The sequence below is a fragment of the Lissotriton vulgaris genome, chromosome 10 (assembly GCF_964263255.1).
Source record: "Lissotriton vulgaris chromosome 10, aLisVul1.2, whole genome shotgun sequence".
Taxonomy (NCBI): domain Eukaryota; kingdom Metazoa; phylum Chordata; class Amphibia; order Caudata; family Salamandridae; genus Lissotriton; species Lissotriton vulgaris.
In genome coordinates, this window is record NC_141698.1 from 656,561,545 (window position 1) to 656,585,335 (window position 23,791).

Here is a 23,791-nt window from a genome sequence, read left to right on the forward strand (position 1 = left end):
CTTGTCCCCTCTCCAGCTGCACGAGTACTGAATTAAGATCTACCTGAATCGCTGTCAATGTTTCTGGGCGTGCAGCAATCTGAGGCCATTTTAAATGTTGTTTGACTGCTGTCAAAATCACATCTCTATTGAGTGATGGCAAATGAGTGTCTGAGTGACTAACTCATAAAGGGCTTGAATGATGCAGATAAGGGCTTGTGGTACCTGTTGATTGTTTTTTATTACAGTCATATCAATGACTGTTGGCCACAACCCCAGGTCAACCAAGATGCAGTCTATGCAACTTGTGTGAGAGGGATTATTAAAAGTATGGGCACCCATGATGTCCGAGTTAGTTCGGCCATTGAGTGCCTTTAAATAGATTGCAGAGCGTACTCAAGTATGAATTGGTTGGATTTCTAAGGGAGGGACTGACCAAGCAGCATCCTCGTCATCTGTTATGTACATGTCTTGATCATCCAATGATTCAAATGTAAGATTAGAATCACCCCTTGGGAGAAGAAAATATTGTTTGGGAAGTGAGTCGAGCACATGTTCCAGAACTTGTAAAGTGCTTGGAACTGAACCATGTCTAGCCCCCTTACATATGTATTAAGAATAATGGTAAGTTCCGCTATCCAGTTGAACCCCCAATGTATTTTGGGACTTAGTTTTAAGTTGGTGAGCAGTACAGTTTAGGGGATTTCTGACCCAAATTACCAAACCCACTGTAGCCCTTCCCCTTGGGCTAGGAATAGCAGGAAGAAAAAAAATAAGATAGCCAGGTCTGTGGACAGAATTCACAGACCAGATTTCTTGCAAAAGACAGATTGAAAAAAAAATGGAGACATTTTTCTAGCCAATATTGAACCCTGGTCTGATTACATTCTAGCCCTGGCTAATGCAATCATAGTGGGTTCTCCATTGAAAACTGGCCTTACCCAGGGGCTGAGGATGGAGCGAGAATTGTCAACAGTTAATGTTTCCCCTTGGAACGCAGACAACCATCAGCCACACAAGACCCTCCCATTGCCTGAACTTTATTTTGCTTTCATAATATTTTCCTGGATGAATGACTTGTATTGAGGAAATAAATGTTCTTGAATACCTCCCAAGTATGATGAATGACTTGTATTGAAGAAATAAATGTTCTTGAACACCTAAAAAAAAAAAAGACAGATGTGGTAATTGTTCATCAAACTGTGCTGCCAATCTGGAAGGGAAGTTTTCGATTTAAGTCCTGCCTCGTTCCATAAAATAATTTGTAATTTGGTGAAATCTGTATAATCTTTAGCCTGATTTAAAAATTGTGGGTTCGTACAAAGAAGATGTGGAACTTCCAGATAAGCCAGTAGACGTAATAATATTAAAGTTAGAGCTAGACTCATTTGTTTGCTGAAAATCAGAGGCAAAAGTACACAGATCTTGAGTAGTGAAATGGGGTGTAACAGAGCTCATACTCGGACGCCAACCCACAGGAGACCTAATCTGAGTTAGATGATTGAATCCGCCACTTTCATCTACAGGGCTTGTTATATTAAGGGTAGATGTTAGCAGGCAGGAAAAGAAGAAGGCAGGGACATACACCCTTTTAAGTCAGTCAATGTTACTAGGCCTTCGGCTGAAGAAAGCTGTTGTCCTAAAATTCATTCAACATGGATATTTAAATTGAATATTTGAAGAGCCAGTGGGGATAGTTCTAACATCCAAGGCCACCAAGTTGTCTACCTGAGCCTTTGTGGTGAGAATTAGTTCCAGTGTATCAAATGCTGTTTTATCTCTTTTAGCTCGGAATTTCTCCAAGGTGCCGGTTTCCTTTTGTTTGATTTTCGTTCTTAGTGGTATTAGGATATCAAAAGCTTCTTGTGACAATTCTTATTGTTTTTGAATGTAATTAATTGGGTCTAGATGTGTACTGGATGTTAGCTGTGTGTCTTAAGTGTTCAAAATTGAGTTTGTTCCACGGTCGAAAGGTGGATGCACGTAAGGTGGTTTTAGGTGTGGTGTTTTGTGTTGCTTTATGTTGAAAAGCAAGCAAATGGTGGTCTGACCATGTGAAAGGAGTTATTGTTTGAAAGGAAACCAGTTCTATATTTGAAATAATAACATCTAGGAATGTCGAGCAATGTGTGTGGTTTTGTGGACGATCTGATGTATGTTCATGCGTCTAGGCCTAGGCCAGTGATTATTGTTTTTGGATGGGGCATGTTGGGTTTGTCAAACCAAATTTTGAGGTCACCCAACATGCATAGGTTAGAGTGTAATGTCATCAGGTTTGAAACTGTGTCCTAGGAGTGTGTCTGGTAATGTTGCATGGCTAGGTGGAGTTCTGAAAAGGAGAAGGAAGTTACAGTAGGAAGGTAGTGTAGGGTTGCATGTGTTGAAGAGGGCCTTGCAACCTTTTATGGAGATGTCGGCAGTTTTATGTCGGCTTGTAACAGGTGTGTCCTTAGTGCTGGTATTAGCTATGTGAGGATAGCATAGCTGTTCTGTATCATGTTCCTCATCCAGCAGCCTACAAAGGCCTGTGTTATGTAGTGGAGATGATGGTTAAGAGTAAGTTGGTGAGCTGCGTTCTTTTTGTAGCGTAGCCTTGTTGTGCAGTACACATGGAGATGCAAAGTTGTGCAGAGTGGTATGTTGCTTATTTTGTTTGCATCTGTTTAGGTTGGAAGCTGCATAACTAGGGGTTGTGGTGCAGGTTGTGGGTCATGTAGTAAGGTTCAAATTGTCCAGTCGATCAGAAGCGCTTAGAAGAGAGTTGCTGTACATTTCTTAAGTGTGGGTGGAAGAGAAAAAGCTTGGCATAGGAGACTGTTTATGGTGTGTATTATTTGTCTAGTCAAGAAGGTGGAAGTGGGTGTATGTTTGTAGTTTATAATGGAAAGTATTATGAGGTATTGTGTGAGAGAGATTTTGTTGTTCTGATATGTGTGTTATGTTTTGTTTTTGAGGAGTAATGAGACGAGGTACTGATGTATTTGTTTGCTGTGAAGGATTTATACATAAAGTATTGTTGGTGAATGGAAGTTGTAAGGTAAAAGTGGTGGTGATATGTTTGTGAATAGTGTATGTGGTGTGTGGGATGGGATGAACTAGAGTAAAGAGTGTTTGTTTTAGATGTGATTGCTGAAAGAGGTAATATGTGTGGTGCAGAGGAGTGTAAGTGTTGTGTGGTTGTGTTAGTGTGGTAGAAAGAAGAGGAGGGTGTTGGTGGATGAAAAGATGGAAGGCCGAGTATAGGAGTGCTGGTGACAAAAAAGGGGTTTGTTTGGAGTAATTAGAGCAGGGAGTGTGTGTCTGGATGGGATATAGTTAAATGTGGTGTGAATTTGGGTTGTGTTCGAGTGGATTGGGTTGGTTAGTGTATAGGATAGAGTGGCGAAGGTGTAAATATTTGGTAGTTCGGCTAAAAGGGTGTTGAGGTGTGGTTTCTGGGGTTATGTAGTGGGTGCTGAGACATTGAACTTTGTGCCAGTTTAGCTTGTACTAAATATGTGGAGTACATTTGATGTGTGTGTGTTAATCTGGTTGTCGATGTGGATTGGCGTAGTGTGGGTTCTGGTGAGAGAGAAAATGGGCAGCATTCTGGCCCTACGTCAGACAGGCAGCTGCCCTTGTCCTCTTCGCCTTGAGCCTCGACACCCTGGCTGAGTTGCCCCGAACCTTGACCTTAAATAACCCTAGAGGTCAGGTGATCCCTTGGGTCAATGGGACCCTAACCAATCACTACACATCCCTAGGACCAATAGGAGAGCAGCCCCTTACAGCCAATCACAGCCATAGTTGTAGCAGCCAATCGGACACGAAATCCTAAGCCCTAAGCCCAATAGAAACCCTAGCCCCAGGAATCCTAAACCAACCAACCAACCAATCTGATCTCTAGCCTTAAGCCCTACATCCAATTAAGACACTGACCTAGGAACCAATCAGAACCGTAGACTTATCAGCTAATCATGACACTAACCCTAAGCCCAATAGGAACACCAGATACAGCAACCAATCAGTGCGCAGATGCAACTTCAAATAGCAGCTTATAAAAGGTGCATGTTAACGCAAGCATAGGCTGCTGGGTAGGGGCTGGGAGCTACTCCTCTATTAAGAATCTCCATGGAGAGCCACACTCTAGAGTTCTGCAGGTAAGGGCCTAACAATACAGCTTTTCCCACACTTAATCAACATACTCTCCTTGCCTAAAAATCAAGTGCTACATACACTTTTCAAAACACAGTTTAAACTCGAAGTGCAGGTTACTGCAGTCTCGGAGTACACTCTGTTTAGTCTTTGAAGTATAAAATATCTTTTTTTTTTAAAACTTGATTTACTCACTTGCTAAGACAAATGGGAGCTGGGAGTGGCTTGCTTACACACAGGTCCGTGCAAAGATTAGGGGAGAAACCAGGAGGGAAAAGTAAAGCAGTCACTGGCAGGTAAAAACGCAGATCATCAACAGAAAGATCCATCAAAAAGTGGGGATTGAAGGCCTTCACAGACAGCTAAAACAGAAGATTATACACCGCAAAGCCCACCAAACAAACCAGTTGCAGCCGCCAGGACTCGCGGGTGGGGGTGCGGGGGTTGCGCGGGGAGGGGGGAAGGTTTCATTAAAAAAGATAACTCTTGTTCGCTGGCCACGTCTGGTCCCGTGTTGTCTCTGCTTCTCTGCTCCTCACAGGAAGCAGGCAGCCTCCCTCCCGTCCCCTAAGCCAATCACAACGCTGCAATGGCAGCGTTGTGATTGGTTGAGACAGCGACCACACATGGTCAATGGGGAGGCCATTTTCTCCATGTAGGCTGAATGCACCCTACATGGAGAAAAGGCAGAGTGCGTATAACAGTCAGCGCCCTCAGTGAGCAAGCCACTCCTCCCCTGCCCTAGAGCAGGACCGCCCACCCACCTACCCCCAACCAAACCCTTTTGCTTTCTGGCAGTGTGAGAAGCAGTAACATAAAATGAAATTTATAATACCAATTTATGTTACTTCTTCTAGCACTATGAGAAAGCAGTGGGGCGGCGCTCCTCCGCCCACATGGAGGAGCCGACCCTGAAGCAAACAAGGGAAATTGAGATTGTCACGGGCAGCTAAAACAACAGATTATGAATTACAAGGCCCACAATGCAACAGGCAAATTTGAGGCTGTCACGGGTAGAGGGAAATTCGTTTTTAAAGTATCACACAGTCATTCTGTTTGTAGCACTCTATTATGCCAATTGGGCTTCTGCCATAGTTATCACAGAGGTATGTAAACACTATGTCATGCTAATTTATTGTTCTTGTCCTAAAGTTTGTTATGCTGAAATATCATACACTTATTTATGTTGCTGCAGGTGTCTGGGATCATGGATGTATGGTATTGCTTCCCTGGATAATAATGCATGTTGCATCAGGGTGCGCTGATATGTTAATGAATAATTGTTGCTCAATAATGTTTGGCCTCATAAAAACATATTATTTATTGACCTGACTTAAACTTCGGGTCTGTCTCAGCCAAAGCCTCCGAGAATTGGAGAAGAAAAGGACTGGTGCAGCTTTACATATCTAATTATATGTATGCTAGTGTGTATGCATAGCCAACCCTTTACCTAAAAACCCAGGCTAGGTGGATCTTGGCCGTTGTTGAGAGATGTATTAGATGGTCGTGTAAGAGCAAAGTTAATACATTTGTAAATGCTTGTTAGTTTAGTATGGGGTCCACATAGGGTTTGCCTGGTGCCTACTCTGTTCAACCTTTCTTGAATGCGTGGTACCAAATTGGTCTGGTATGGCGATCTTCTGTGCAAGCCTAGAATGCATTGCCATGTTTTATTCTATTGCTTAAATATAATTAGAAGATAAACTGGCCTTTCTCTTTTAAGCCTTGGCCGAGGTGGGCTCTGAAGTGTTTGCAGGATGGGTGTCATGGGTACCCTGGGGTTCAGACAGAATAGTTGTAATTGACATGTGATGAAACTGGGGCGCCAAGATATTGACTGTTGGCATAGATGAGCTTGTAGATTAACAATGTGACTACAGATTGTCACTTTAGTTGTACAGAAGGTACGGGAAAATGCGTTAAAATATTTTTATTATGTAGAAAGTGCTCTTTGTGACATTGAGAAGTGGTATCAATGATCGGTCTAGATCCATGGTCACCCCTAACTTTCTTGCCTTTTTTGTGGTAGTTGAAGAGGCATCAAGTCCCTTTGGCCAGATATCTGTATGTTGGTGTTTGAGCCGTTGCCTTCAGGTCATGATCTGTTTTTATGGTTTTGAACTTTAGGTGATTACCCATTATGCTTGCAGTTAAGGAACAGTGGCAGTCATCAAGTCTTGACCAGTACCTGTCTCCTGAACCATCCATATTTAGGATGATTTGCATTTAATCTGCATAGTTGCAGCAGGTGAGGCTGAATGAATGATTTAATGAGGTCTAATAAGAGGGTTAGGTAGATGTTGAATTAGAGATGAGATATCATGGACCACTAAGGTTTGCAAAAATGGGTGTGTAGGGCTGATTTGAATACTGGTAGGTACACCAAGCTTGGTCTGCCTTCGAGGTATAGGAGGCAATCCATTTCAGAACATTTTCAGATATTGTGAGATGATGAAGTCTTTGTAGTAATGTGTAGTGATGGACACTGATTGGCCCAGAAGCATTATGGTGGCTCCTCTGTTTTTGTGCACTGTGATTGTTAGGTCATTCCATATAGATACAACATCAGACCCTGTGCTCTATTTGGCCTGTATTCAGATTGTTGGTCTGATATCAAGTCCTTTTCCAGAGTAACATTTGAGTAAAAACTATTACTCCAAATGTTTGACCAAGGAATGGGCAACTTGATATAGGTCTGTAGTTTGCTGGGCATTAGTCATGACATTCTTTTTCTGAGAGGGTGTTGACAGTATTAAATGGCAGATGATGTTTGTACATCTTTGTGGCGGTTGGGAAGTGCATAGGAGTGTTAACTGTGTTAGCCTTAAGTACATTTCCTGTCTTTTCAATTTTTGAGAACCGTTCCATCGAGATTTTGTCACTGAAGGCTTGCAAACATGGTGTTTCTGCATTTTGGCACTTTCTATTTTGTAATTCTGCAAGAAACTTTTGCAGTTTCTTAGATATTCATTCCACTTCAATTGTTTGTGTGGAATAGGGTTGCATTTTTTGTGGTTCTGATTGCTGTTTTGTAGGCTCTTATACTTATGGAAAAGAAGAACAGATGACTGAGCACGGGCAGGGAAAGCCAAGTCTGCTCACACCCGGCGGGAACTTTAAAAATGTTGCCGGGTGGGGGCAGACTTCTATTTCCCAGCCCGCGCTACTAAGTGCAGGAAAATGCACTTTTCTCTTTCAAGGAGAGAGCAGGCAAAGACAGTCAATCCCTCCAGGCGTGAGTAAAGCTGGCTGCAACAGTATGCAAGGAGCTGGCTGGGGCCTTTGTGCTCCCCCAGCAGCCCACATTGCAGATTTTGGGTGACCTGGGTGGGCACCGAGGCACCTGCTAGCATCACTGGGGAATAGAGCACCCAGGGACTAAGGGGTTCGGGGAAGGAGCACTCACGGACATATATATTTTTTTAATATAAGTTTATTAAACATTTTTATAATGACCACTGTTATTAAACATTCCATTGTGTGAATTATTGAAATGTACACTAGATCAAAAATATTGGTGATTTTTAGAGTAAATGATAATAAGGTCACGTTTTATACTTTGGTGTTGTTATTGTTTGGCAAAGTCAGTACATCTACAGAGTGCAGCCAGGACCTGCACATGCCAAAAGGCTGTGCATTGCATGGGCTTTGCTGCTTGCAAGTGGTTTGACGCAGGGCCTGGCATTTTAAATGGACACAACAACTGAAATTTACCAGTTACAGTTCTCTCCAGTAAGTGTAACACATGCTTTTACCGTGCACTGCTAATCGCCCCACATATTACTTCACTCATTACATCTTCTGTGACATCATTGATAATATCACAGCAACATTTACAATTTAATTATTGATGAGAAAACTGTGCATGGCGAGGGTGCAAGTTATAGTTACCTTAGGATAAAATTAAAAATAAATTAATAAAAAAAAAAAAAATTGGCCTGAGGTATGGTCCCTCGGGGGACCTCCCTCCTCTACTGAGCCAATGTGCCTGATATATACAAGGGTTTTCAGCATTGATTGCTCAAAAACTACTGAACGAATGTACACCAACTCACAAAATGCACTCTTTCTGGACCAAGATCTAGCTTTCTGCCAAATTTGGTGTAAATTGTTAAGGGGTTTGGGCTGTAGTTGTTTCTAAAGTTACTATGTAAAAATAAATGGTGAAAGTGCATTTTCGGCCCCTGCTTGATGGATCAGCCTGCAACTTACCATGCTCAAACTAGGCAGAACAGAAGAAATTGGGGGAAAGTTCTGTGCATGATCTTCTAAGGGCTCCAAAGTAATCCAAAACTCAAAAAGGCATTTCCTATGGAAACATGCTCCTAATTTATATTCGCAAAAAAAAGTTACATGGACGTTATCATTCGGCTCCGATTATACATGCATGAAACCATAGAAATTCAGTGGTTATGGTTACCTCAGCTATGCACTGCTTATGACATCACATTCTTTCACTCATGACCTGGTCAATGGCATCACTAATGACATCTCAAATGACATCACGGATTACCTTATCCACAGAACCACTCCCACACCCATACAAACTTTTGTACACCCACTCACACACCCACAGACCCACTCACATATCCATTCACAGACCCATACAACCACTCTCACACACTCACCCATATCCCCTCATGCACCCACTGACATACCAATGCAGCCACTCACCCACCCATTCAACTACTCACAAAGCCAGTCACTCACCCATGCAGCCGCTCACATGCTCACTCACCCACAAAGCATCTCGCCGAACAACCCACTCACTCTTACAAACACTCACGCCCACTGACTCACCCATACAGCTACTCACACAGATGCACTCACCCATAAACCACTTACACAGCCACTCACCCACCCATACAGGCAATAACACAACCAGTCACTCACATACCAATACAGCCACTCACATACCAGCACAGCCTCTCGCACACCAATACAACTACTTGCACATCCACTTATTAACCCATACCGCCACTCCTACAGCCACCCTGACACCTACCCACACACAGTCACACAGCCACTCAGATGATAGATGTTAGAAATAGTATCCTTGATTAGTAGTACTCAAAGTATGCTAATATAACTTAAATAGTAGCTTAGTATATGTTTAACATTCATGAACATTTATAATACACTGTCACTGAGTGATGTCATCAGTGATGTCATTTGAATTATCCTCAGTGATCTCATCAGTGAATCCCTAACCATGTCATGTTTGATGTAATATATGAGGTCATAAGCAGTGCATTGTGGGGGCGGAAGTTATAGTTGGCTCAGGTAGCCTAACTATGTCCCTGTAACCTTTATTTTTCTGTGAATTTCTAGTTTTTTAAAAATTATATTTCCTAACTATAACCTCTCTGTAACATTGAGTGTGTGTTTCAGTGAATTTCTAAGGTTTTTTTATGTTTCCTTATTATAGCGTTCTATCTCTGAATGGGTGTGTGACTAGCTATATGGTTCTGTGAGTGGGTGTGTGTTTGCGTTGGTCTGTGAGTGGGTCTGTGAGTGGGTGTGTGAGTGCCTGTATGAGTCAGTGTGTGGGTCTGTGAGTGAAAGTCTTTGAGTCTGTGTGTGGATTTGTGAGTGGGTGTGTGAGTAAGTGTGGGTGGCTGTGGGTTTGGAGAGTGCATGTGTGTGTTTGAGTGCATGTATGGGTGTGTGAGTGTCTATGAGTGTAAGTGGGTGTGTGAATGTTTATATGTCTGTGAGTGGGTGTGTGAGTGCCTGTGTAGATTTGTGAATGGCTATACGAGTGCCTGCATGGGTCTGTGAGCGCCTGCATGGGTCTGTATCTGATAGAGCCTACTAGCCGCAGATTCCATAACGTAGAATTATCCCCAGCCGTGAGACTGGATCCGGAAAATTTTTCTGCCACAGCATCCCTGGCACCATGTGACTCCGCCCTGACATCCTCCACATTCATGACGTCAGCAAGGATACATAAGTCCCACCCCGGTGCGCCTACGTCAGTTTTTTTCTCTTTCCACATGCAATGCGGATCCGAATTGTGTCCTGGCCTGTTTTCAGGCCTTCTCTTTTTTTTCAATGCCTTGGCGTTACGTGGAACAGTGTGCGATGCCTACAGGCTTCAAGACGTGTACCTCCTGTGCACATCCCATGTCGGCGACGGACCCTCACCCGATTTGCATGTGGTGCCTGGGTGAGCACCACGACTCAGAGAACGCCTGCCAGCACCTTAGCCTAATTCACGGCGGGAGCGCCGGATGAAGTTGCTGGTTAAGTCTGCGTAATCGCTTTTCGCCACGACCCTTTGGGCGTGGCTCACCGGCTGGTAGGTACTTCAGTTTGTCTCCGAAGGCCCTGTCCTCCTTCCGTGCTGGGCGCCCCCCCCCCCCCTCCCCCAGGCATCCCCACCTGCCTCCTCCTTATACACCTTTCCTGGCGCGGAGGCGACTAGGGCCCAAATGACAGCCTACGCTGCGGCACTGCCGGCTTCTTTGGCCCTTCCTCCACCTCCTGTGACGTCTGCGGATCCCATGCCTTGCGCGGGGACTTCCTGCGCCGAAGGTTTTGGCTTCAGGTCGTAGGAGGGTGGCGTTGTCTAAGTCTAGTCCTTCGGTGCTCCCCTCTTCGGCCCCTAGCGTCCCTGCCTCGCCGCAAATCCCTACGGGGCTCCCTGAGATGTCGCAGGTGATCGCTGGGACTCCGGGCTTGTCCATGAGTCCCCCTTGATCCTCTGAGCAGGTGGCTGCCTCACCAGAGGTTGAGCCGGCACTGGGAGCCTTCCTCCCCGGCTCCGGTGGAGTCATGGGTGGAGGCCAGGGCCTGGGGCGCCTTTCAGAGTCCCTCTCGGTGCTCGACGCGGGTGGCTGCCCCATCTGAGGTTGAGCCAGCGCCTTTTCGGTGCCACACATTCGCCGTTCCGGAATCTGCCTCGCTTCATTCTCCTGGAGAGCACGTGGTAGCAGGAGTGGGCCCGGCGCCACGGAGGCCCACTCCGGCGCCGGTCGACTCTGATCAGGATGCCGATAGCGGACTCCACAGACTTGCGCCGGCGTCAGGGTTTGGATTAGTCTCCTGAGGTCCTTTTTTCTCCGGAGGTCCGTCATCTGTTGGTGTGTTCCTTCCCGGAGACAGGGGGCCGTGCAGTTGCCTTTTCACCTGCATATTCCAGGGAGGATTCTTCACCGTCCCCACGGCCTAAATCCTCGAACACTTCTTTCCGTGGCTCACGGCTGGCTTCTCCAACGGCCTCCCAGCCCTCCCCTGGAGCCCCTCAGGTTCCCCATTCCTCTGTGGATCCTCCTCTAATCCAGGGTTGGCCGCTTCCCCCTGGACTTGGGAATGGGCGTATCAGTCTGAAACCGTCACCCACAGAGGAATTACCTTCGACTCCGCAGTGCCCTACTGAGGCCAGTGTTGCCTTGGTTCGGGCTATTTCCCCGGCTGCTGGTATTCTGAGGTAGGGTGAACCTGTCACTCCATTTCCTACAGACAACCTCTTGGAGATTCTCCACCAGGGTTGTGGTGGACGGGAGGAATTCCTTCCTTTTGAAGTGTCACTCCATAATTCACTTATGCCGGCTTGGGGGCCGCCCTGCCACAGGAGATCCAGTGCCTCAGGCACTACTACATCGCCACCATTCTGCTCCGCATGACCCTGTCTGTTTTTTATTCCACCCTTCTACTCAAGGCACTCTTCTGCGGAATGCCTTTCCGTGCTTGCCTGTGGTGTTGTTTCCTCCGTCTCGGGAGACCCGGTGGTTAGGTTCATGGGGGCGTAATGTCCTTGCTTCTTCCAGTGCCGCCTTGCGGGCGCTTAACACTTTGTGTGTATTGACCAGGGCTACTTCCAGCCTTTGGGACTTTGTGTAGTCCCTTCTTTCTCATGTCACTCATGAGGGTGCTCGTGCGGATCTGCGGGCTATGTGGTGGATGGTAGGGAGTTGGCCGTGTTTATTCTTCGTGCGGCTTTGGATGTTGCCGATGCTATTGGCCGTGCTATGGCCACGCTATGGCCACTTCTGTGGCTCTCCGTCGCCATTCTTGGCTACCAGATGCTGTTTTTCCTGAAAATATTAGAGAGAGTCTGGTTGACCTCCCTTTTGACGGGGTCCTGCTGTTTAATACTCATGCAGACTCGAACATTCAGCATCTTCTTGCGGGGTTCTCCTCGTCCTCCTCAGTAGGTTGGTTTGCTGATCCTCTGGGTCTTGTTGGGAGGCGTTATGCCACTTGCTCCTGCTATTTGGTTTTTGGAGTGACTGTTACACTTTCTGTGAGGGCTACTGGCCCTCGGGGTCCTCGGTTGGACCCTCTCTTCAGTTGGCTGCTGGTCCAGCCCCCTTTTTTGTTAAGAATGGGCTTTTTGGCTGATTACTAAGCCTTCTGTGGTTTCTGCCGCAGGTCTATGATTTTGTCCTCTGATGAGGGATTGTTTTTTCCTTAAGAGTGGTTCCCATGCTTTCTTGGGAGGTGTCCTACCCTATGTGGGGTACATGTAGCTATTATATAGCCATGTCTTACGCAGGGAGGGTGTGGACTCCCCCTTGTGGGTTAATCGCCCTTCCTGGTATCGCAGTATTACAATGGTACGATCTTTGGTCCTTACTAGGTCATCGCTTGACTATCTACGGCGTTGTGCTGCAGTGTTTTGCCCTTTGCCTGCCGTTTGGTCTGGTTCGGGCGTTTAGTTTTGTAGCGTTGTCAGCAGCTGGCTGCCCCCACCTGCTCTTCTGTTCTGTGGCTGGAGGCCTTGGCGTTGGCCCTGGCGCTCCTGCTTTTTTCCGGCGGGGCCATTGTGAGATTACATTCTTATTCTTCTGCCTGCTTAATTGCTGAGGCGCCGTTCTGTGTGGTCTCTTGGCTTCAAGCTGTGATGGGCTTGGCTGTACTCTTCACTGGGTATGTTTCCCGGTGGAGGGCTTTGCCGTGCTTCTGCCTCTTCTCCTTGGAGTCTGTAGGTGGCTCTTCTCCCTCTGTGCTGCCTGTACATTGGGGCTTCCGGTGGAGGTCGCTGGTACGTTGATTGGGCTTGGGGTGTTCTGGCTTCCTTCGTATTGCCTTTGCTTTCTCCTGTTGGTGAAGGGTGGGTTGCCTTTTTTGTCGTTTTAACACATTCCCTGTGGGGCAGGTGTTCCTCCACGATGTTGAGGTTCTCTTCAACTTAGGGCCTGTGACTCATCCCCTGTTGCAGTGGACGGGGCTCTTTTTCCCTGTCCCCGTGACTGGTCCCCTGTTGGGGTCTTGGGCTCGTCTGAGCTGGAGAGGTCTTCTCCCAGACCCGTCTACCCTTTGGGTATGGCTAGGGTATCTATTCTACGTTAAGGAATCTGCGGTTACCTACCATCGGTAACAATGTATCTGGTGGAGATGATTCTAGCCGCTGATTACTTCACGACCCGCCGATTACTTAACGACCCGCCATTCCTCCCCGTTTCTGAGAGGATCCTTCTTGGTCTTCTGCACTCGCCTGCTTCAGGGCGGCGTTCCTCTGCGAGTGCTCCTTTTTCTTACTCCCTCCCTAAGGGGTGCTCACCTGGTTGTTGCTCCATTCCTTCTTTCTGGTGATTGGTTGGCGAATGCCTGGGTGCTTTGGTGCCCATGCATTTGGTCTCCAATGTAGGGTTCGTCTGTGCCCTGCTTCCTTGTGTTGCTTGTTCTTTTGACTCTTACCGTCCTTTGGGTTGAGGTCCCCTGGCTGGGTCTCAACCTTGGTTCTTTTTAGGAGCACCCCCCTGCTGGTGTTGTTGGGGGATGATTTGTCATTGCGCTTCCATTCTGGCCTTAGACCCCTTCCTGGCTCCGGGCTGTGCCCTTTTTCACATGCTTCGTGCCTCCAGGGAGGCTGTTTTGTTGGTTGCAGGCTTGCTTATAGTAGCTGCGCTCTATTTTTTCATTCCATGACTTGGTGCCTTAGTGCCTGGCACTATTCTGGATGGTGCTGTTCCTCACCTTTCGTTTCTTTCCCTTCTGTATAGCAGGGTTTTTGCACACTGTTCCAGTATTCTCACAATTTTGTTTGTGATGGCTCCCCTTTGTGACACGGAAAGATCTCTGAAGAAAACTGACGTAGGCGCGCCGGGTGGGACTTATGTATCCTCGCTGATGTCATGAACGCGGAAGACGTCAGGGCGGATTCACGTGGTCCCGGAACGCAAGGACGCTGTGGCAGAAAAGTTTTCCGGATCCAGTCTCACGCCTGAGGGTAATTCTACGCGAAGGAATCTGCGGCTAGAATGGTCTCTACCAGATACATAGTTACCGAAGGTAAGTAACTCGTACGATTGGGTGTTTCAATACCTGCATAGCTCTGTGAGTGGGTGTGAGTGCCTGTGTGGGTATGCAAATGTGTGTGTAAGTGGCTGCATGGATCTGTAAAGAGTGTCTGTGTGTAAGTGTTTGTTTTTTATAAAGTGCAACAGAGTCTGCAGATTTGTCGCAGATTCACACAGGGCTGCTCTGATCACCGCGGCTGACCTGTGGTGACGCACGAGGATAAAAATATTTTAAGGAAATTTCTTGCCCAGCATAAGTCCCTCTGAGTCTCCTAACACACCCATGGGGTCAGGTTACCTGAACCTGGACCGCTTTAGTCAACTTTACAAATAGATTTTGAGGCCTCTAGGCCATTTTCCAATACTGAAAATGGTGGCAGAAACCTCCTGGTCAGGTTGCCCCCAGCCAATCACTGCATTGATGTTGGCACGTTGAACCGTATATCCACCACAGTGGATCCGCCGAGGGTCTGTGTCTCTAAATATACACATTTCTTTATTTATTAGATCTGTGAGTACTGAACTGATTGATACCAAAAAACAAAAAGGGTTCTTTCTGGACCAAGAGCTATCTTTCTGTCAAATTTGGTGTAAATTCCGTCTAGCAGTTCGGGCTGTAGTCTAAAATCCCTTTGGGAAATTGCATGGGCAAGAACGCGTTTTGGTACCCCCATTTTTTTGACCCCCGCTTGCCAAATCACCCCAAAACGTTCCCCACATCAACTAAACTCAGTTTTTTTTTTTTAAATTTTTATTTTTGGTGCAAAACACAGATAGTAGGTACATTGTCATCCATCGCATTTCCATACATAAGTTACTAGGTGAATGAGGTGATACAGTATTCACAAAGGCAAAACTTATAACATCCACAGTAGTATATAGCATTGCGAGTTTCGTTGACGATGTGATGAATAGGAATATACTTGTGTCGAAAAAAGACAGTTTGCAATTTTGTGTTTTGTTGGCTACTATCCGTCTGAGCCTTGCCGTTCGCACCTTGCAATAAACATAAAACAGTAAAAACAGCACACTTTAGTCCGGCACGTACTTGAAGTAGTAGCTTTCGGCACTCGTGGCACAGTCCATCTGTAAAGAGAGCAGTGTATTGTTACATAGCCCCCTAGTTCCCACCCCCTCCCATGCCACCTCCCACGGCTGCACCCACCCACCTCCGTTGCGCTCGCCCTGTTCACCTAGTTACAACCCAATCAACGCTCCTCGTCACTCTCTGACCCTCCGTCATCATCTTCCTCCAATGGTTCGCAGATATCCCCCCTGTATGCGTTCCAGGATTGCCACACCCCGTTCCATTTACGTGGGTTACCCCTCAATTTGTACACCGCCCTTTCAGTCAGCATGAGCATATCCATGTTGCGGAGCCATTGGGGTAGCGTGGGGAGATCAGCCGACCCCCACTTCTGTGCTATGTCCCGTTTCGCTGTTACCATCCCCACTGTGACCCAGGTTCTTGCATGAAAGGTGAGGTCTGTCGGCTCCCAGATGTTTATCAGACAGAGCCGTGCGTCTAGGGTGAGGGTGGTATGGAGAGCTTGGGCCATCGTGCGCATTACCCGTTGCCAGTAGCCGACTAACAATGGACATTCCCACACCGTGTGTATGAAGGTCCCTTCTGCCCCGCAGCCCCTAAGGCAATATGGATGATCCGCCCTGTGCAGTTTGTGAAGTAATGTACGGGTGTAGTAGATTCTGTGAAGGAATTTTAGCTGCACTAGGCGAAATTTAGATGATATGCCTGCTTCACGGGGGGATGCCATGGCTGCGTTCCAGTCATTGTCATCCAAGTTACCCACTTCCGCCATCCATTTGTCCTTCAGTTTCCCCAGTGGATCAGGCATATTGTTAATCAGCTTGCGGTATGTCAGCGATGTCGCCCCTTCTTGCATGAAGTCAGTAAGTAGCCGATCCTCCAGAGGGGAGGATTCGGGCAGGGGTGCGTCTGGTGAGATCGCTGCCTGTAGTGCGTGTCGGACCTGGATGTATCTGTAGAGCTCTGTGTTCCCCAACTCATATTGGTCCTGCAAAGTGGCAAATGAGATCACTCCTTCCCTCGTCCACATGTCCCCCACCGTGGAGATGCCGATGCTGTCCCATTGTGCGAAGCCCTTGGAGCGCCGCAAATGGCCCAACGCCTTTGTGTCCCACAGGGGTGTAAGTTTCGTTATGACTCCATCCCACTTCAACTTTGCCTGCGCCTTGTACCATATGCGGACTGTGTGTTTCGTAGGCCCCGTGAGTTTTGCCGCCACTCCACGGTGATACAGTGGGGCCAATAAGGTGTTGGCACCCAGTTGTGCCCTGTCGGCCTTGTACGCTGGGTCTTCCTGCGGGGCATGTATCCATTGGTTAAGGATTTTGAGTTGGGCCGCCCAGTAGTACAACTGTACATTCGGGAGGGCGATGCCCCCGTCGTACCACCCCCTGTTCAGTTTAGTGTGGGAAATGCGGGCTGGCTGGTTGCCCCATAACAGGCCCGAGATTTGCGCCGTTATTTTTTGGAGGTAGCCATCCGGCACCAGATACGGGGCGTTCTCCAGCACATATAGGAAGCGCGGCAGAGCCATCATTTTAAATAGTGCTGCACGGCCAAGGAGTGTTAGGGGGAGATCCTTCCAATGTCGCACGTCTCCTCGGAGACGAGCTAAGGGGGGTAGTAGGTTGAGGCGTGAGAAATCTGCCTCGTTACGGGTGATATGAATCCCCAGGTATTTAAATGACGTGTGGGCCAGTTCCAGTGGGCAGGAATCCGGGAGAGGCGGGAGTGGGCCTCGCAGTTCAAAAATGGTGGACTTAGCCCAGTTGATGGTGTAACCCGAGATTCGCCCATGAGCCGTACATAGAGCCAGGAGGTTAGGGAGACTCTCTTCCAGGTCTGTGAGATAGATCAGCATGTCGTCTGCGTAGAGGGACACTCTGTCCTCCCATAACGGGGTCCATTGTATCCCTTTCAGGAGTTGGGTGGTACGAATCGTAACCGCCAGTGGTTCTAAAACTAAGGCGAAGAGCAGGGGTGAAAGCGGGCAGCCCTGTCGAGTGCCTCTGCCTAGGGGGAAGGTGTTTGAAATATGGCCGTTGGCCGTCACCTGCGCCACCGGGTCCTTGTATAGCATTCGTATCCAGGAAAGGAACACCGGGCCAAAACCCATACGCGTGAGTACTGCAAAGAGGTAGCTCCATTCCACCATATCAAACGCCATCTTGGCGTCCAAGGAGAGGATGGCAGCCGGTTCTTGCAGTAGTGGAACTCGCGCCAACACGCCATGCACCCTGCGGAGATTTAAAGCAGTGCTGCGGTGTGGCATGAATCCGGACTGGTCCGGGTGGATCAGGTGTGACAGAGTTGGCAAGATCCTGTTCGCCAACACTTTGGCAATAATTTTGGCCTCCGGGTTCAAAAGGGAGATCGGCCTATATGAGGTGCATTCGTTGGGGGGCTTACCTGGCTTCGGTATCGCCACAATAGTAGCCATCCGCTGATCGAGCGGCAGCGTTCCCTGTGTTCTAGATTCCTCGTACATATTGAGTAGGGGTGTGCTTAAGGATTCGGCCATGACTTTCAACCACTCAATGGGTATCCCGCTGGGGCCCATCGCTTTGCCTGGATGAAGGGCGCCTATGGCCATCTGGATCTCCTCCACCGTGAGAGGTGCGTCTACGTCCTCGGACATCTCAGGTGTCAGCTCCGGCAAGGGAACATGGTCAAGGGCAGTCTGCACCTCCCCCTCCTCTACCACTATCTCTGGGGTGTAGACTGAGGCGAAATAATCGGCGAGGACGTTTACTATCTCATCGGGGCGGGTGTGGTTGTTGCCCTGTGGGTCCATAATCTGCAAGATGTTCTCCCCCCCCCCCTGTCTTTTGTCTAACCATGCCAGCAATTTACTGGCCTTGTCTCCAATATCGTATACCCTGTGCTGTGTAGCCGCAATGTCCGACATCGTGACCCTGCGCATGTGATCTGTGAGGCGGTGCTGGTGGATCTGGAGTTCGTGAAGCGTGTCGTCAGAGGGGTTCGCCATATGGGCCGTGTTGGCCCGCTCTAGGCCTAGTTCTATCTCGAGGGCCTCCCGCCTGTGCGTCTTTTTGTGATTCGCTATCACTGCTATGGCCTGACCCCGGAATACTGTTTTATACGCCTCCCACAGTATGGAGGGGGAGGCCACCGAGGATCGGTTTTCTTCGAAGTACTGTTGGGTTACCTTCTTAAGATCCCTGTTAATCTGGGGCACTTTGAGGTAGCCCGGGAAAATCGGGAATAATCTGCGCCGCGCCATGGTCGAAGTGGTGAGTGTCAACGTGAGTGGCGAGTGATCGGAGACCCCCCGTGGTAGTATCTCGGCTTCGGCTATCGTAAGGTGACCATTAATCAAAGTGAAGATGTAGTCTATCCTGGACAGGCTATTGTGTGTGGCTGAGTAGTATGTGTATTGTTGCTGAGTAGGGTGCAGAGCGCGCCAGACATCCACCAACCCCTGTGCAGTCAAGAATGTCTGGAGCCTGTTGGGCCCACCTGCGTGCGCACGTGGGGGAAAGCGGTCTTCTGAGTTTGTGAGTGCCATGTTGAAATCCCCACCTAGTAGTAGTTCCCCATCAGGGAGTGTTAGCAGGAATTTGCCCAGATCCGGCAAGGCCTCAGAGTGTAGTGCTGGTGGGATATAGACAGAAACTATATTAAAGAGCTTCCCCTCCCACTGGCCATGCACTGCCGCGAATCTGCCATGGTCATCCGTTGCTGTAGACTTGACGATGAATTTGGAAGATTTTTTCTGCAGGATGCCGGTACCGCGGGACCCCGAGGTGAACTCCGCATGCACTACCATATGATAGCCTCTCCTATCCAGGGCCTTCGTGGCCGCTCCCGACAAGTGTGTCTCCTGCAGGAGAATGAGAGCCGGGCCCCCTCTCCTTATCCCCTGTAGCACTAGCCCTCGCTTGATCTTATCCCCCAGGCCCCTCACGTTCCAGGACATGACAATCAGTGAGTTCTTCGTGGTTGGGCTATCTGTTGCAGCCATTGCTAGACTCCCAATCCGACCTCCCTGCATCCCGAGTGTGCCAGTATTTCTTGGTTACATAGAACATGCCTAGATACTTAAGTGTGCATAAAACATAAACTTGTAGGACCAAAAAGTCCCATAGAAACAACTTTTTCAACTCTTCCCCCCTCCCTGCCCCCCTGCTACACGGACTCAAAACTGCCCGCCCCCCCAACTTAGCAGAGTGCATATCCCATCCCCAAACCAGTGTACTTGCGCGTTGGGGTGAGGGACTCTCCGCAGCCGGCAGTCTCTCATTCACACCCCCGGAGGCCCTTCACCCAGTGTCCAATGGCGGGAAGCGCTTCACAGCTTAATAGTCTCAATACTGAAGTATGAATGAATTGTCCCCAAGCGTTCATTGTTCCTCAGTCTCGTCCACGCCGCCCTCAGCTCCCAAAGAGTCACTGTTGTCCGGCCTCCCGCCGGAGGCCTGCGAGTCTCTGCGATGGCCGTCGGCCCGATCTTTCTGGAGCGATTCGTCCGTCTGTGGTTCTGACCCGGTCTCCATCCCTCGAGCCATTCTTGCACGTTTTCGGGGCAGTCGAAGAACCAGGTTTTGTTCTCCGCTACCACCCGTAGTCTTGCGGGGAATAACATGGAATACGGCAATTCCCTGGACCTCAGTTCCTTTTTCACGTCGAAAAACGTGCGTCGCCGACGGGCGACCTCCGCGGTGTAGTTGGGGAAGATTGCAATGGTGGCGTTCTGGATCTTGAGGGGAGGGGAGGACCTGGCTGCCTGTAGGATTGTGTCCCGGTCACGGAAGTTAAACAGACGTGCCACTATGGGTCGCGGGTTAGCCCCTGGCTTCGGTTGGCCACCCGGGACTCGATGGGCCCTCTCCACCGAAAAGAAGTTGGACAGTCCCTTTGGCTTTAGTTCGTTGGTGATCAGGTTCTCTACAAAGAGATCCATCGCCTTCACGCCTTCCGATTCCGGTACCCCTATAATGCGGATATTGTTGCGCCTGGAACGCCCCTCCTGCTCATCCAGCTTCTCCCTGAGCATTCTATTGTCCTGCGCCATCTTCCCCATTTCTCGCTGGAGTTCCGCGACGTCTTCCACCAGTGATTTTGTGATCACCTCCATACTCTTGACCTTCTCCGACTTTTGTGGAGGTCCGCTCTAAGTAGGGTGACGTCCGTGGAGATTCCGCCAACAGTTGTTTGCAGTTGTGCCAATGCTACCATGACGTCGTCCAGCGTGGCCTTTTTCCCCCCAGGGGAGTCGGCTGTTTTACCGGTCTGTTCCTTCCCTGCCGGGGATCCGGTGGGCTTGTCGGAGGTGAAGCGATCTATGCGAGTCTGTGTGACGCCGCCCTTAGGGCCCTTCCCCGCCATGCCGTCGAAGGTTGTGCTCCTCGTGCCCCTACGCGCCAGGATGTAGGGATCAGTGCAGGCCCCCAGACCAGTCCGATACAGCAACGAACAGGTCGGGCGAGCTTCTTCGGGGCGGGAGGTGCTCCGTAGGTCGCCAAGTGCGTAGCGACGATCAGGTCATAGGATGGCGGGTACTCACTCCGTTGTCGATGCCCAGGCTCCCGGCACTTTAGGAGACGACCTCCGATGCTGTCAGGATTCCAGCGGTCCCCCCCTTGGGCACTGCTTCCTTGATTTGCCTGAGCCGCCGTCACCGACCTCCTGAGGTTTGGTCGAATTGTTGAGGCCACCGCCGCGCGGGCACTTCCGGTCCAAGTTCTCCGGTCAGGATGCACTTCCGGCGGGGTGAAAAGCCAAGGAAGGTCCCGGCTCTGGAGGTGTTGGCAGGCCGGTCGGAGGCTTCGACGTATCTTTGGCTACTGACGTCGGATTTTCTCGCTGCTTGTCGCTGCTCACTCCGCCCGGTCCTGGGATCCGGTGCCTGCCTTTGGGGCTTGAAGTTGTAACGGATTTTGTGTCGGATCGACGAAGAGGCCGCTTCAGCCGCGGAGCTCGTCCCTTATGCTGCCGCCATGATCGGCTGCTAGCCACGCCCCCCAACTAAACTCAGTTTTGAAAATTTCATAGAGAGAGTGAAGAGAAACCCCCCGCCCCCCCCCCCCCTAAAAAAACGGGAAAAAACCTTTTAAGTGTGCCTCCCTTACTGCATTTGTTACCCATTATTGGGTGGCTTTGGGGAGGCATGTAAAGACCCCTCTGGTGGGATTCCTTTAATTTAATTTTTGTAATGTGATGCTGCTTGGGAAAGCTCTTCCCACGCAGCCTGATTCATTATTTTTTTTTTCTGTAATGATCAGTTTGCAGGGCCCACTGACTTAATTGCAGTAAAAATGTAAGTAAAATGAGCTGATTGGCTCATGTTATTTTCACTGAATCAGTGCTTGGCAGCATATACCAACCCTCCAAGCACGGATACTCATTGGAAATGTATCATTGGAAAGAGGAAATTCTCCACTTTCCAAAAGTACCTCTGATCAGTGGACCCGACCTGATGGGCCCTGTCCAATGTCGGTGGAGAGGCGTCCTCTTCACCCCTGATCGCCTGGAGGAGCCAGCGATATAGGTCATTATGTCCTGCCCCTCCGTGCCCCTACAGACTCCCCTAATGCGGAGGTTGTTCCTCCTACTCCTGTTTTCCAGGTCTTCTTGTTTTATTTGGAGTTCTGTGTGTTCTCTAGAGTGGTCATCCTGCGCCATAGATCTTCCTGACCTTCGTCTGTGAGTCCAGGGTACGCTCTAGATCATCCATTCTGCCCCCGATTTCAATCACATCACGTTTGAGGTCATGCATACAGGCTTTAAAATCTGATTTGAGGGAGCCTATCTCTGCCTTAATTATATGCAAGAAGTTGGTCATGAAGGCCAGCGTGAGGGGCTCGCCTCCGCTCCCCCCCCCCCCCCAAGGGTAGGTGCCAGCGGGGGGTCCAGCATGGACACAGCAGCAGAGCCCATCTTCAGCCACATGGACTGAACTGTAGCTTCTCTAGTAGGGGCCAAAAAGTTCTCCTTTCCAGTCTTGGTACAGGGTATATTCCTCCCGGTATTCACCCCCTCGATACTACAAATGTAGGTGCCCAGGCACTGTACCGTACTCGCGGCTCAAGGGTGTATCCCAACCCTGAGAGCCCAGAGGAGGAGTAAGTCCAAACCTCCCCAGTGCACTCCGAGTGGGACCCCGATGATGAAGCATGTCACCAACTAGGTTGGTGAGTGAGGGGTCTTCTTAAGAAAGGAGACATTCTCCTTTCTGTGCACCTCTCACTATACCTCGGAGACATTGAGGTGTCTCCAGGGTGTACACCTCCAACTGGTTGATTACTCTACTACAAGGGAACCTGGAATATTCCCGTTAAACATAAAAAAATCCTTCCTCTCTCCCGTGTTTTTTGTGAACGCGGGGGAGCCCCAGACAGAACCAACTTGGGCCTCCCCATGCTCTGTCGCCATTCAGCCCATACGATTCCAGTGCCCAGAGGGCACCACAGTCAGTGCAGAGGGCCGGGAAGATCTGAGGCTGCTGCCGCTCCACCGCTGTGTTGTGCGGCTAGGCCCAGGCTGCCATGGGGCAGGATGCAAGGTAGGCTCTCAGGGTCTGTGCAGGGAGGCAGATGGGGCTCCAGCCCAGCTCGTTCCGGGGTCATACCAGCCCGCAGGGCTCTGGTAACTGTAGGGAGGTGGGCACAACTTACTGGACCGCCAAGGGCGTTTCAGGCTCAGGGCTCACAAAATGGAACCTCTTACCCTGCCTGGGTGGGCCGTCCTCAAGTGTGAGCCGGACGGCGAGCTAGTGGTCGAGGCCGGCTCAGGACTCACAAGATGGTGCTGCCGGCCCCACTGGGCGGGCCGCCCCCAAACGCGAGCCGGGTGGTGAGCAGGAGGGCCGCGTCCCGCTCCCAGGCTTTGGCCAGCACTAATTCCCCAGAGGCAGTCACCAGCAAGTTCGTAGATAGCCCCGGGCCTCCGAGGAGCCATGCTGATCTCTTTGCGCCGGACCCAAAGATAGTAGGTCCGGCTGCTCCCCTTCCTCAGCTCCCGGGCCACTTATCCCACTCCAAGAGGTCTTGGGCACCTGCAGGGCAGGCGAGGCCAGGCCAGGTAACAACGAAAGTACTATAGCAGGGTCTGCTTCTGGTTCCCGGGTCCCCATGCAAAGGGATACAGTGGGCCAGCTGCGGGAGAGCGGCGCGACCCCAAGGTGCGTCCTACTCCATCAGCAGCCCGACCATGCCCCCCTTTTTATCACACTTTTAAGCTATGCAAGGCATTCTCTGTTGTGCCCTGTTGCACCAATATTGAAGACTCCTCTGCATCCTTCACCAGATGTGTTTTGGACTGCCCAAGAGGTTTATTTTCTTTTCTTGGCCATCAGATGCTTCTGTTTGTTTTCCACATCGCCTAATGCTAATCCTCCTCACGGTTCCAGATAAAGTGTGGT

The 23,791-nt window shown here is 49.5% G+C and overlaps 1 protein-coding gene across 1 annotated transcript in view; it reads left to right on the forward strand.

The window, feature by feature from the left end:
• The window catches only part of NOM1 (nucleolar protein with MIF4G domain 1), a 285,471-nt gene that overhangs the window by 103,051 nt on the left and 158,629 nt on the right, over positions 1-23,791 (forward strand). The gene's annotated exons all lie outside the window — the stretch shown is intronic.